Consider the following 13,233-nt stretch of genomic DNA (forward strand, 5'->3'; position numbering starts at 1 on the left):
AAAATACTCCCATTCCTCCCCCCCCCCTTTTTCCCATTGTTCTACCTTTTTCCATTCGTACCAGTTCTCCTGGTATTCCCAACAGGTCCCCTTCCCAAGCTCACTTCTCTCACCACTTCTTACCCCAACATTCACCCCTTTTTTCTGAAAACCCCAACAAATCTTCCCCTTAGCCTCCAAAAGATATGTCAGCATCCTCCAGTTGCACCTCTCAGCACATTAAATCCAAAAGTCTCTTTTTCCCAGCCTTAAATTTAAAAAACCCAATAAGCTTTTGGGCCATCTTCCTATTACTAAGTTTTATGTATATTCGTTTTTTTAAACCAGGTTTTCCCCAATCATCAGTCCTTTTTCCCCAATAAATCTACAAGTCTTACCTTTTCCCATTTAAAACCCTGAACCCCCCCCCATGATACAATTTTTCCCCTCAACTCCCACATTACTCCCCTTTTGATTCAAATCACCCATCCTATAACCCGGTCTCGTGCATCAAAACCCTAACACACTCTTTTAGCTCCCCCCCAAAAAACACTTGCTCTCTGATCTTTCTTTCTGCCCAGGTGATATGCACCCAAAATCACCACTCTCTCTCCTTTCTTTTTTTCCCCTATTAATCAGATTTACTTTCTTACATCATTACATATCCACAAAATCCTGTTTGGGTATTGCTACTCCTTCCTTGCTCTTGTCCTTCACTAACCCTGACTTACTCCCCCGACTTTTTCCCAAAAACCACTCTTCCCCCTTTTCCCTTGGGTGGGCAGATTAGAAAGGGTAGTGAGTGGTGGGAGGAAGAAGTAAGTTTATTATTTAAAAGAGAAGAGAGAGGCATTTGGACGATTTTTGCAGGGAAATAATGCAAATGACTGGGGATGTATAAAAAAAAATAGGCAGGAGGCCCAAGAGGAAGGTGCAAGGGGGGAAAAAGAGGGCAAATGAGGTTGGGGTGAGGGGGAGTATCATCAAATTTTGGGGAGAATAAAAAGATTTTTTGGGAAAGGGAAGGTACATAAAGTGGGTAAAAAAGGAAAAAAAGGAAAAACTTCAGTGAACGGGGCTAATGGGGAGTTGATAACAAGTACTGGTGATGTAAGGACATGGAGTGAATATTTTGAAGGTTTGTTGAATGTGTTTGATGATAGAGTGGCAGATATAGGGTGTTTTGGTAGAGGTGGTGTGCAAAGTGAGAGGGTTAGGGAAAATGTTTTGGTAAACAGAGAACAAGCAGTAAAAGCTTTGTGGAAGATGAAAGCCGGCAAGGCAGCAGGTTTGGATGGTACTGCAGTGGAATTTATTAAAAAAGGGGTGAGTGTATTGTTGATTGGTTGGTAAGGTTATTTAATGTACGTATGACTCATAGTGAGGTGTCTGAGGATTGGCGGAATGCTTGCATAGTGCCATTGTACAAAGGCAAAGGGGATAAAAGTGGGTGCTCAAATTACAGAGGTATAAGTCTGTTGAGTATTCCTGGGAAATTATATGGGAGGGTATTGATTGAGAGGGGTGAAGGCATGTACGGAGCATCAGATTGGGGAAGAGCAGTGTGGTTTCAGAAGTGGTAGAGGATGTGTTGATCAGGTGTTTGCTTTGAAGAATGTATGTGAGAAATACTTAGAAAAGCAAATGGGTTTGTATCTAGTATTTATGGATCTGGAGAAGGCATATGATAGAGTTCATAGAGATGCTCTGTGGAAGGTATTAAGAATATATGGTGTGGGAGGCAAGTTGTTAGAAGCAGTGAAAAGTTTTTATCGAGGATGTAAGGCATGTGTACGTGTAGGAAGAGAGGAAAGTGATTGGTTCTCAGTGAATGTAGGTTTGCGGCAGGGGTGTGTGATGTCTCCATGGTTGTTTAATTTGTTTATGGATGGGGTTGTTAGGGAGATGAATGCAAGAGATTTGGAAAGAGGGGCAAGTATGCAGTCTGTTGTGGATGAGAGAGCTTGGGAAGTGAGTCAGTTGCTGTTCGCTGATGATACAGCGCTGGTGGCTGATTCATGTGAGAAACTGCAGAAGCTGGTGACTGAGTTTGGTAAAGTGTGTGAAAGAAGAAAGTTAAGAGTAAATGTGAATAAGAGCAAGGTTATTAGGTACAGTAGGGTTGAGGGACAAGTCATTTGGGAGGTAAGTTTGAATGGAGAAAAACTGGAGGAAGTCAAGTGTTTCAGATATCTGGGAGTGGATTTGGCAGTGGATGGAACCATGGAAGCGGAAGTGAATCATAGAGTGGGGGAGGGGGCGAAAACTCTGGGAGCATTGAAGAATGTGTGGAAGTCGAGAACAGTATCTCAGAAAGCAAAAATGGGTATGTTTGAAGGAATAGTGGTTCCAACAATGTTATATGGTTGCGAGGCGTGGGCTATGGATAAAGTTGTGCGCAGGAGGGTGGATGTGCTGGAAATGAGATGTTTGAGGACAATGTGTGGTGTGAGTGTGGTTGAGAGAGCAGAAGAGGGTGTTTTGAAATGGTTTGGTCACATGGAGAGAATGAGAATTGGCCAAGAGGATATATGTGTCAGAGGTGGAGGGAATGAGAAGTGGGAGACCAAATTGGAGGTGGAAAGATGGAGTGAAAAAGATTTTGAGTGATCGGGGCCTGAACATGCAGGAGGGTGAAAGGCGTGCAAGGAATAGAGTGAATTGGAATGATGTGGTATACTGGGGTCGACGTGCTGTCAGTGGATTGAACCAGGGAATGTGAAGCGTCTGGGGTAAACCATGGAAAGGCCTGTGGGGCCTGGATGTGGAAAGGGAGCTGTGGTTTCGGTGCATTATACATGACAGCTAGAGACTGAGTGTGAACGAATGTAGCCTTTGTCTTTTCCTAGCGCTTCCTCGTGCACATTATTATTTCATGTGTGGCGAGGTGGCGATGGGAATGAATAAGGGCAGACAGTATGAATTATGTACATGTGTATATATGTATATGTCTGTGTGTGTATATATGTTTATATGTTGAGATGTATAGGTATATAGTTTGCGTGTGTGGACGTGTATGTATATACATGTGTATGTGGGTGGGTTGGGCCATTCTTTTGTCTATTTCCTTGCGCTATCTCGCTAATGCGGGAGACAGCGACAAAGCAAATATAAAGAGAATAACACATTTTGTCACTGTGACTAAACAGGCACTAATAATGTAAGTCAGGGAATTGAAGCAAAGTATTTATCAAATCTATTCTTAACTTACGTGTAATACTGCTTTCAACCACTCTAACTGGCAAAATGTTTCATATGTTAACAATCCTGTTGAAGAAAATATACTTTGCGTCAAGGTAAAACATTTGCCCATGACTTTGTATCCATTCTTACCAGTAAAATCAGACAAAACAAGTCTTAAGTAACTTGATTGATCAAAATTATCTGTATTAGATCACAACTTAAATCTTTTCTCTTCTATGCTAAATAGATTCATTTAATCAGCTATAGTAGGATTTGTTTCTCAGTCTGTTGTAGTCATCAATATACTATACTCAGGGTTGAAATACAATATTTTTAGACAAAACTGAGACCTACTGGGACAGGTACTTATGGAAGGGGATGGGTCCACTCCACAAAGGCTGCATTTTTTGGCCAAAATGCACATGTAGACTCACTTAAGAGCCTACCAAATGAACAGCTCGCATTTCATTCAGTTTAAGTCCATCATTCATAAGTACACCAAACTGCATATATAAATGCTGCCACAAGTTTATGAACTTGATTCCTTTCTAAAAACATAGGTTTACTAATGTGTTATTTAGACTGAGAACCTTACTAAAGAAGACATTTCTGGTGCTGATTCTGGGAAGAACTGAAATCTTAATATCTTTAGCTTTATCTTGAAAATATCAGATAAGCCTGCAATATTAATCCAACACCTTCCTCCATCCTTCCATCAGTACATCAATAGTACTTGCAAGACAAACAACATGTGTATTAATGTTAATGCTAACACAAATCTTGTCTCTAGCATCAGCAACATTACCTACCCTAGCACCTAGAAAGCAAAGACATTTAATGTATGAAGAGTTTCTTTCTCAGAATTTCTCCAGATGTCCTCACAGCTGACAAGCCTTGCTTCATATTTGTTGTCCTTGCCTGGAACCAATTTTCCGTTATTATTGACATTAAAGGTAAACTTGTATGGGATTTTGCACTGTCTAGAACGGTCAGCTTTCCCTGGTAAGAGAAGAAGGATTATTTTTGGGTTTCTCAACACACGGAGCACTGATGACTCACTCCCTGATTCTTTCAGCAAGCTGGATTCAATGATGTCCTAAAGAACAAATACCCTGTGCGTTAAAACAGTTATTTTATCAGTACCTGCAGCCAGCTTTTCCCCAAGGATCTGTGTGTCCACACAACACCTGTAAATCAGAGGCATCACAAGATTTTTGCAAAATAAAGCCAAATGTCCCACTACACACATGCTGATTTTTTTTTTATTATTGTCGTTCTCTCCTAGGATGAAACTTAAGAGTCAATACAGCTATGGAAGAGCAAATTCTATGGGTCTCTAATACTTTGGTGGCATCAACTGGAGTTAGATGGGAGTACTGCAAGGCAATCAGAAAAATTATGAATTTTTGATGATGTACAAGGAAGGTATTCATAGGTATGTCCCTAAGTTCTCTGAAAGGATTATAAACAAATCAATTCTGAATAAGGCAAAGGAAGACAAGGACCTAAGAGTGATTATACAGGATGATGTATCACCAGAAAAGCATATAAACAGAATTACTGGAGAGATAATATAGATTAATGACAAACATAAGAGTGGTTTTTCATTATATGGAGGAGGAAATGCAAGGTAAATGAAACTTGGTAAATACACTAAACCTGACTGTAAAAATTTATTTTCAAATATTTCATAGACTACTCATTAGTTCTGCTAAATTATCACACTTGGAAGTTATTCATAGCCTACCTTGTGCTGGAGCACCAGTAAATTAAATGAAATTATATGAGTAGAAAGTACATACTCTATTCCTTGTATGCCTTTCACCCTCCTGCATGTCCAGGTCCCAATCGCTCAAAATCTTTTTCACTCCATCTTTCCCCCTCCACTTTGGTCTCACACTTCTCGTTCCCTCCACCTCTGACACATATATTCTCTTTGTCACCCTTCCTCGTTCCATCTTTCCATGTGACCAAACGATTTCAGTATACCCTCTTCTGCTCTCTCAACCACACTTTTTATTACCACACTTCTCTCTTACCCTTTCATTACTTACTCAATCAAACCACCTCACACCACATATTGTCCTCAAACATCTCATTTCCAAGACATCCACCCTCCTCCACATAACCCTATCTATAGCCCATGCCTCATAACCATATAACATTGTTGGAACCACTATTCCTTCAAATATATCTGCTTTTGCTTTCCAAGATAATGTTCTCGCCTTCCACATATTCTTCAACGCTCCCAGAACCTTCGCCCTCTCCCCCACCCTGCGACTCACTTCCACTTCCATGGTTCCATCTGCTGCCAAATCCACTCCCAGATATCTAAAGCACTTCGCTTCCTCCAGTTTTTCTCCATTCAAACTTACCTCCCAACTGACATGTTCCTCAACCCTACTGTACCTAATAACCTTGCTCTTATTCACATTTACTCTCAGCTTTCTTCTTTCACACACTTTGCCAAACTCAGTAACTAGCTTCTGTAGTTTCTCACCCGAATCAGCCACCAGCACTGTATCATCAGCGAACAACAACTGACTCGTTCCCTAAGCCCTCTCATCCACAATAGACTGCATATTTGCCCCTCTCTCCAAAACTCTTGCATTCACCTCCCTAACAACCCCATCCATAAACAAACAACCATGGAGACATCACACACCCCTGCCACAAACCGACATTCACTGGGAATCAATCACTTTCCTCTCTTCCCATTCGTACACATGCCTTGTAGCAACTTACCTCCCACACCATATACTCTTAATACCTTCCACAGAGCACCTCCATCAACTATGTCATATGCCTTCTCCAGATCCATAAATGCTACATACAAATCCATCTGTTTTTCTAAATACTTCTCACATACATCCTTCAAAGCAAGCACCTGATCCACACATCCTCTGCCACTTCTGAAACCATACTGCTCTTCCTGAGTCTAATGCTCTGTCCATGCCTTCACCCTCTCAATCAATACCCTCCCATATAATTTCCCAGGAATACTCAACAGATTTATACCTCTGTAATTTGAACACTCACCTTTATCCCCTTTGCCTTCGTACAAATGGCACTATGCTTGCATTTGGCCAATCCTCAGGCACTTCACCATAAACCACACAGATACTGAATACCCTCACCAACCAGTCAACTAACACAATCACCCACTTTTTTAATAAATTCCACAGCAATACCATCCAAACCCGCCACTTACTGGCTTTCATCTTCCGCAAAGCTTTCACTACATCTTCTCTGTTTACTAAATCATTCTCCCTGACCCTTTCACATCCACACCACTTCAACCAAAACACCCTATATCTCCCACTCTATCATCAAACACATTCAACAAACCTTCAAAATACCCACTCCATCTCTCTCTCACTTCACCGCTACTTGTTATTACCTCCCCATTTGCCCCCCTCACCAGTGTTCCCATTTCTTCTCCTGTCTTACGAACTTATTTACCTCCTTCCAAAACATCTTTTTATTATCCCTAAAATTTAATGATACTCTCTCACTCCAACTCTCATTTGCAATTTTTTTTTCATCTCTTGCACCTTTCTCTTGACCTCTTGCTGCTTGCTTTTATACTTCTCTCAGTCATTGGCACTATTTACCTGCAAAAATCACCCAAATGCCTCTCTCTTCTCTTTTACTAACAATCTTACTTCTTCATTCCACCACTTACTACCCTTTCTAATCTGCCCACCTCCCACATTTCTCATGTCACAGGCATCTTTAGCACAAGCCATCACTGCCTCTAAATACATCCTATTCCTCCCCCACTCCCCTTATGTCATTTGCTCTCACCTCTTTCAATTCTGCACTCAATCTCTCCCAGTACTTCCTCACACAAGTCTCCTTTCCAAGCTCACTTACTCTCACCACTCTCTTCACCCCAACATTCTCTCTTCTTTTCTGAAAACTTCTACATATCTTCACATTTGCCTCCACAAGATAATGATCAGACATCCCTCCAGTTGCCCCTCTCAGCACATTAACATCCAAAAGTCACCAGCCACCAGTGCTGTATCATCAGCGAATAACAACTGACTCACTTCCTAAGCCCTCTCATCCACAACAGACTGAATACTTGCCCCTCTCTCCAAAACTCTTGCATTCACCTCCCTAACAACCCCAACCATAAACAAACAACCATGGAGACCGCACCCCTGCCACAAACCAACATTCACTGGGAACCAATCATTTCCTCTCTTCCTACTTGTACACATGCCTTACATTCTCGATAAAAGCTTTTCACTGCTTGCAGCAACTTACCTTCCATACCATATACTCTTAATACTTTCCACAGAGCATCTCTATCAACTCTTATCATATACCTTCTCAAGATCTATACATGCTTCATACAAATCCATTTGTTTTTCTAAACATTTCTCATATTCTTCAAAGCAAACACTTGATCTCCTTATCCTCTACCATTTCCAAAACCACACTGCTCTTCCCCAGTCTGATGCTCTGTTCATGCTTTGACCCTCTCAATCAATAACTTCCCATATAATTTCCCAGGAATACTCAACAGACTTTTACCTCTGTAATTTGAACACTCACCTTTATCCCCTTTGCCTTTGTACAATGGCACCATGCATGCATTTTGACAATCCTCAGGCACTTCACCATGAATCATATCCTCACCAACCACATAACAACAGTATCACCCCTTTTTTCAAATGAATTCCACTGCAATACCATCCAAACCAACCGCCTTGCCGGCTTTCATCTTCCGCAAAGCTTTCTCTACCTCTTTTCTGTTTACCAAACCATTCTCCGACCCTCTCCCTTTGCACACCACCTCGACCAAAACACCCTATATCTGGCACTCTATCATCAAACACATTCAACAAACCTTCAAAATACTCACTCCAACTCCTCCTTATTTTGCCACTACTTGTTATTACCTCCCCATTTGCCAATTTTCACCATTGTTCCCATTCGCTCTCTTGTCCAATGCACTTTATTTACCTCCTTCCAAAACATCTTTTTATTCTCCCTAAAATTTACTTTCTCACCCCAACTCTCATTTGCATGGAGTGATAAGAGATAAAAGGAAAACTAGGGAAGGATGTGTAGAGATGGAGTGTGGCAGTGAGATATGGTGGCTAGTGGCAAGCCAGTTAGCAGATGATACACTGTTGTTTGCCGAGAGAGAAAAGAAGTTGCAGAAGGTTGTGAGTGTATTTTATGATGTGTTTAAGCATGGCAATTTGAAGGCAAATGGAAGTACAGTAATGGTGCTTGAAAGGAAAAAAGTGAAAGTAAAGATTTTGTAAAACCATATAGAGTGAAAGAAGAAAGTGTACTAAATTGTGCTGTGGATATGGGAGGAAAAAGATTGGAAGAAGTGAGGGAATTTAAGTATCTGGGAGCTGTCTTGAGTAAATGTGGTGATATGAAAGAAGAGATAAGGGAGAGAGCAGTATAGGGTAGAAGAGTCCTCGGGTCCCTTAATAGAATAAGAAGGGTAAAGGTGCAACTATGAAAGTGAAGAGAGGATTAAGGGACAGCATATACCTCCGAGCCCTAACCTATGCAGCTGAAACATGGACATGGAATGAGGCACAGAGGTCAAGAATCCAGGCTGTGGAAATGAGATACTTGAGATGACCATGTGGAGTGACTAGATGGAATGAAGAAAGAAGTGAAACGGTGTATGAGAGATGTGGTACAGCAGGGAATGCAAAGGGCATGAATTGTGGAGTGGTAGAATGGGTGAAGCGTAATACTTTGAGGTGATTTGGGCATGTGAAAAGAATGCAGGACTGGGAGTTTACAAGGAGAGTGTATGATAATACGATTAAAGGGATTGGTGTGAGCGGAAGACCACCTGTGACATGAACAAATAGGGTGGAGGAATACTGGAGGGAGAAATAGTGGAAGAATGCATGGAATGGTGTATGAGAGGGAGGCATGTGAGGACAGGGATAAGTGGAAACTTATGCTGTGGCTACCCCTTGATGGGAGTTCCCAGAGGGAATGGGTGTCAGAGACATCGATCGATAGATAGATAGATAGAGAGGGTGAAGGCATGCATGGAACATCAGATCAGGGAGGAGCAGCATGGTTTCAGAAGTAGTAGAGGATGTGTGGATAGCATTTGCTTTAAAGAATGTGTGAGAAATATTGAGAGAAACAAATTGATTTGTATGTGGCATTTATGGATCTGGAGAAGGCATACGATAGGATTGATAAAGATGCTCCGTGAAAGGTCTTAAGAATATATAGCGTGGGTGATAAGCTGCTAGAAACAGAGAAGTTTTTATCAGGGGTGTAAGCCTGTACAAGTAGGAAGAAAGGAGAGTGAATGGTTCCACATGAAAATTGCTGTGCAGCAGAGTCAACATGGTTGTTTAAGTTGTTTAAAGATTGGAGGTTAGGTAAATGCAAGTCTTGAAGAGAGGGGCAAGTATGCAGTCTGGGGAGGATTATAGGGCCTGGGAGGTGAGTTAGTTGATGTTGCTGATGATACAGCACTGGTGGCTGATTCAAGTGAGAAATTGCCAAAGTTGGTTACTAAGTTTGGAAGTGTGTGTGAAAGGAGTAAGTTGAGAATGATTGTGAATAAAAACAAGGTTATTAGGTTCAGCAGGGTCAAGGGACAAACTAGTTGGGGTGTTTGTCTGAATGGAGAAAACTTGGAGGAAGTGAGGTGTTTTAGATATCGAGGAGTGGATATGGCAGAAGATGGAACCATGGAAGCAAAAGTGAGTGATAGAGCAAGGGAGGGGGCAAAGGTTCTGGGAGCACTGAAGAATATGTGGAAAGAGAATGTATCTGGGAGGGCAAAAAAGGGTATGTATGAAGGAATTGTAGCCCCAACAATATCATACAGATGTGGTGCATGGGCTACAGACAGAGTTGTGTAAGAAAGTGGATGTGTTGGAAAAGAAATGTTTGCAGACAATATGTGATGTTAGATGGTTTGATCAAGTAATGAAAGGGTAAGAGAGATAGATGTATGGTAACAAAACAAGTGTGGTTGAGAGAGCAGAAGAGAGTGTGCTGAAATGGTTTAGACATATGGAGAGAGTGAGTGAGGAAAGGTGGACAAAAAGGATATATATGACAAGTGGAAGGAACACAGAAAATGGTGAGACTAAATTGGAGATAGAAGGATGGAGTAAAAAAGGTGTTTCTGTTTGGAGTTATTTTTCTTTCAGTATCAGTCTTATGTAAGTAGTTACGGTTAAGTGTTATTATTGTTTGGAGTTATTTTTCTTACTGTATGTAAATGTCTTAAGTGAGCAGTTGGGGGTAAAGTGTTTGTTTCGAGTTATTTTTCTTACTGTATGTAAATCTAAGTGAGCAGTCAAACTAAAGTGTTTTGTTGTATGGAGTAAATTTTTCTTACTGTAATACCGGCAATGCTTTTAAATTAAAGTTCTGTAAAGCCTAAATAGTGTTTGTACAACCCAGTAGAAAATTCGAGCTGTAATAAGAAGACCGTAGTGATTTCTCTATTAAGTGCAAAAGGTGAGCCCTAAGAAAGAGGGGAGCTTAAGCCCAGCTCATTACAGTAGGTTTTGATTGGTAATATCAAAAGAATAAGTGAGGCAGTGTGGTGTGACTTGTCTTTGTCTGGGAGTGTGCTTTTTGATGCGTATAGTCTATTTGGTGGGAGTTTAAGACCGAGTAGTGGAAGTTGGTTGTTTAATGCTTATCAATCTGCACAAGTTTTATCGGTGTTAAATTTGTTAGAGATTTGGAGATTTTGAGTAGCGATAATGAAGCAGGAGTAAGCATTTTATTCTACTTTGAAGTTGATGGTTAGTTTTAGAGTGGTTTAGGCGAGAGAGGCCATGTGTTGTAGTTTAGAACTGAGGGCCTAGCATGTTGAGGTGGGAGGATCTTTGATTGTGACGGTGTTCAGTGTTTATGGTAACCAGGCAGGCACCCAGTCCTTGTTATGAGTGCAAAATTTTAATTTGTATTTAGCTTTGCTACAATTCCTTATAACAGGGTGGAAGACCAGGCAGTCAAGGCTTAGTTTACAGTGGGGCGGATGAATGTTTTGTACAGGTTATTAAGCGAATCATGCAACTAAACATAAAAGAGGATAAGCAACACATACACTATCAACTGCACTTCAAATTTATTTTGAAACTAATGATGTGACTCCATGATGTTTTCCAGTTATAAACTATCTAGTCATAAAGTGGATGATTCAGGCATTCAACTCTCATGTTTTACATTCATGAATCAATGCGTCTCGAATCTTATTCTCAACCATTTTGTAAAAGACCTTTTTTTATGGAAGCCACAGATGACCAAGCTTTCAATATATATGTCATTACAAGTAACGTACGTGACCACACTATAGCTGGTTTGGAAAAAGCAAGTATGAAGCAAGGATCCATTAAGGAAATGAAAAGTAGCAATAATTTGTCTTGATGCACCTGTTAACTAGCTACCAGCAGGGTTTCTCAGGCTTACCAAATGTTCCTTTGTTTTCCTTACAGTTATTTCGGACAGCTTGTCTTTCTCGTTATGGATTCATCAAAACTTGTGAAGGTAACTTCATGTGAGAAAAGATAAAATCCTGTTGACGTGCCTGTGCATTTACTCTGATTTGGCTGGGATTCACAAGAAAGTGAATGGTACTTTCAACAAGCATACACGTGACAAATACCACTAGACCTCAACATGAATCACATCTGGATTGATTACACCAATTAACATCTGAAATGGAGCAATGGTCCTGGAATTTTTCTTTCAGGCTTGAACATGGTTTATTTGGTTATATATGCTCGTTCATCCCCAGCCTAGATTTCAATTTTTATAAGCTTCAAAGAATCCACCTTTCCTAAGATATTCTAACAATCTAACTTCAAGTTCAATTTCACAAATTCGGCTCTAACAGTGTACGAAAAGAACAACACTGCAGATGCAGCACTACCAATATTGGAGTTGTGGGTTCAATATGGATATGCATTCTGTAAATGGGTAGGAAATTAGTTAACTAATCCAGATTCCAGTATCAGATACACTTCATAATGATGATCTGACCCAATCTGGTTTTATTTTAAAGAAATGAAGCGATGACGAAATCAATTCAAGGTAGCGAAAAAAAAAATGCAAGTAAATCTCTAAAGATTTTTCCATATGTATCAAAGTAGAGAAAAGAGGAATTCTTACTACTTGGCTCGGGAACAATCTTGCGTAACAACGTACAAAAGCTTATACATGTTTACATGATGTTTGCTGGTATAAAAGTCTCATCAACATGTACATGATCATGTGACTAGAGATGTGAGCTTAATTCTCTATCCCGGAAATTATGTAGAAGAGTGAAAGGCATTGAATTGTAAATCATTATATTTTCATAACAATATTGGCAAGTTTAAAAATACGACCTGCATTTATTTAACATTCATATACCACAGTATTATTACCTATGCAATGCAACGTGTGTGAAAACAGACCATGTTTAATATGTCATATTATTTGATATGTATTTCGAAAATTATATTTACATATTAACATTGTACACAAATACAGCAAAATCAATAATACTTACATGGTGATATGTGCAAATACAGTGCATCAGAATAATCTAGTCCCCATTGAATAGCCTATAAGTAACAGGCCGGGTCTTAGAGGCAATAAACTTAACCAGCTTTCGTCTGCACCACTGTAATATCTTGTCCAAGTTGGAGTTCACTGAGGAAGCCGTGTCGAGACAAGATTCAGATCGAAAGAGGAGGAAGAGTGCCGAGGTGTCAGCGTATAAGGGCATTTTTTATTTTTTTTTTTTTGTAAAAGAAAGGAAAATGTTCACAAAAAGGAGAAAATGTGTAAGAGAGGACAGATTTCTGAGGGACACAGATGTTTATGAAGAAAGGAGAAATTGATCCCTTAACAACCACCGGAGATGGATCGTTCAGAGAGGGAGTATAGTGAGGGAAGGAAACTAAGGAATGGAACTTACGGATAAAACCCCAGTACCTCACCCTATCAAAAGCTTTGGATATGTCAAGGTTAACTAGATAGCATTTCCCAATATCTTTCAGGAATGATGACCAAACATTAGTAAGATAGGAAAGACTATCACCGGTGGAT

General features: G+C 40.2%; 1 long non-coding RNA gene across 1 annotated transcript in view; it reads right to left on the reverse strand.

The window, feature by feature from the left end:
* The window catches only part of LOC139748910 (uncharacterized), a 38,084-nt gene extending 25,238 nt beyond the window's left edge, over positions 1–12,846 (reverse strand). The window contains exon 1 of the long non-coding RNA XR_011712842.1: positions 12,692–12,846. This is a non-coding gene — a long non-coding RNA (uncharacterized lncRNA). The remainder of the gene's footprint in view (positions 1–12,691) is intronic.
* Positions 12,847–13,233: the final 387 nt, after the last annotated feature.

The sequence above is a fragment of the Panulirus ornatus genome, chromosome 1 (assembly GCF_036320965.1).
Source record: "Panulirus ornatus isolate Po-2019 chromosome 1, ASM3632096v1, whole genome shotgun sequence".
Lineage (NCBI taxonomy): Eukaryota > Metazoa > Arthropoda > Malacostraca > Decapoda > Palinuridae > Panulirus > Panulirus ornatus.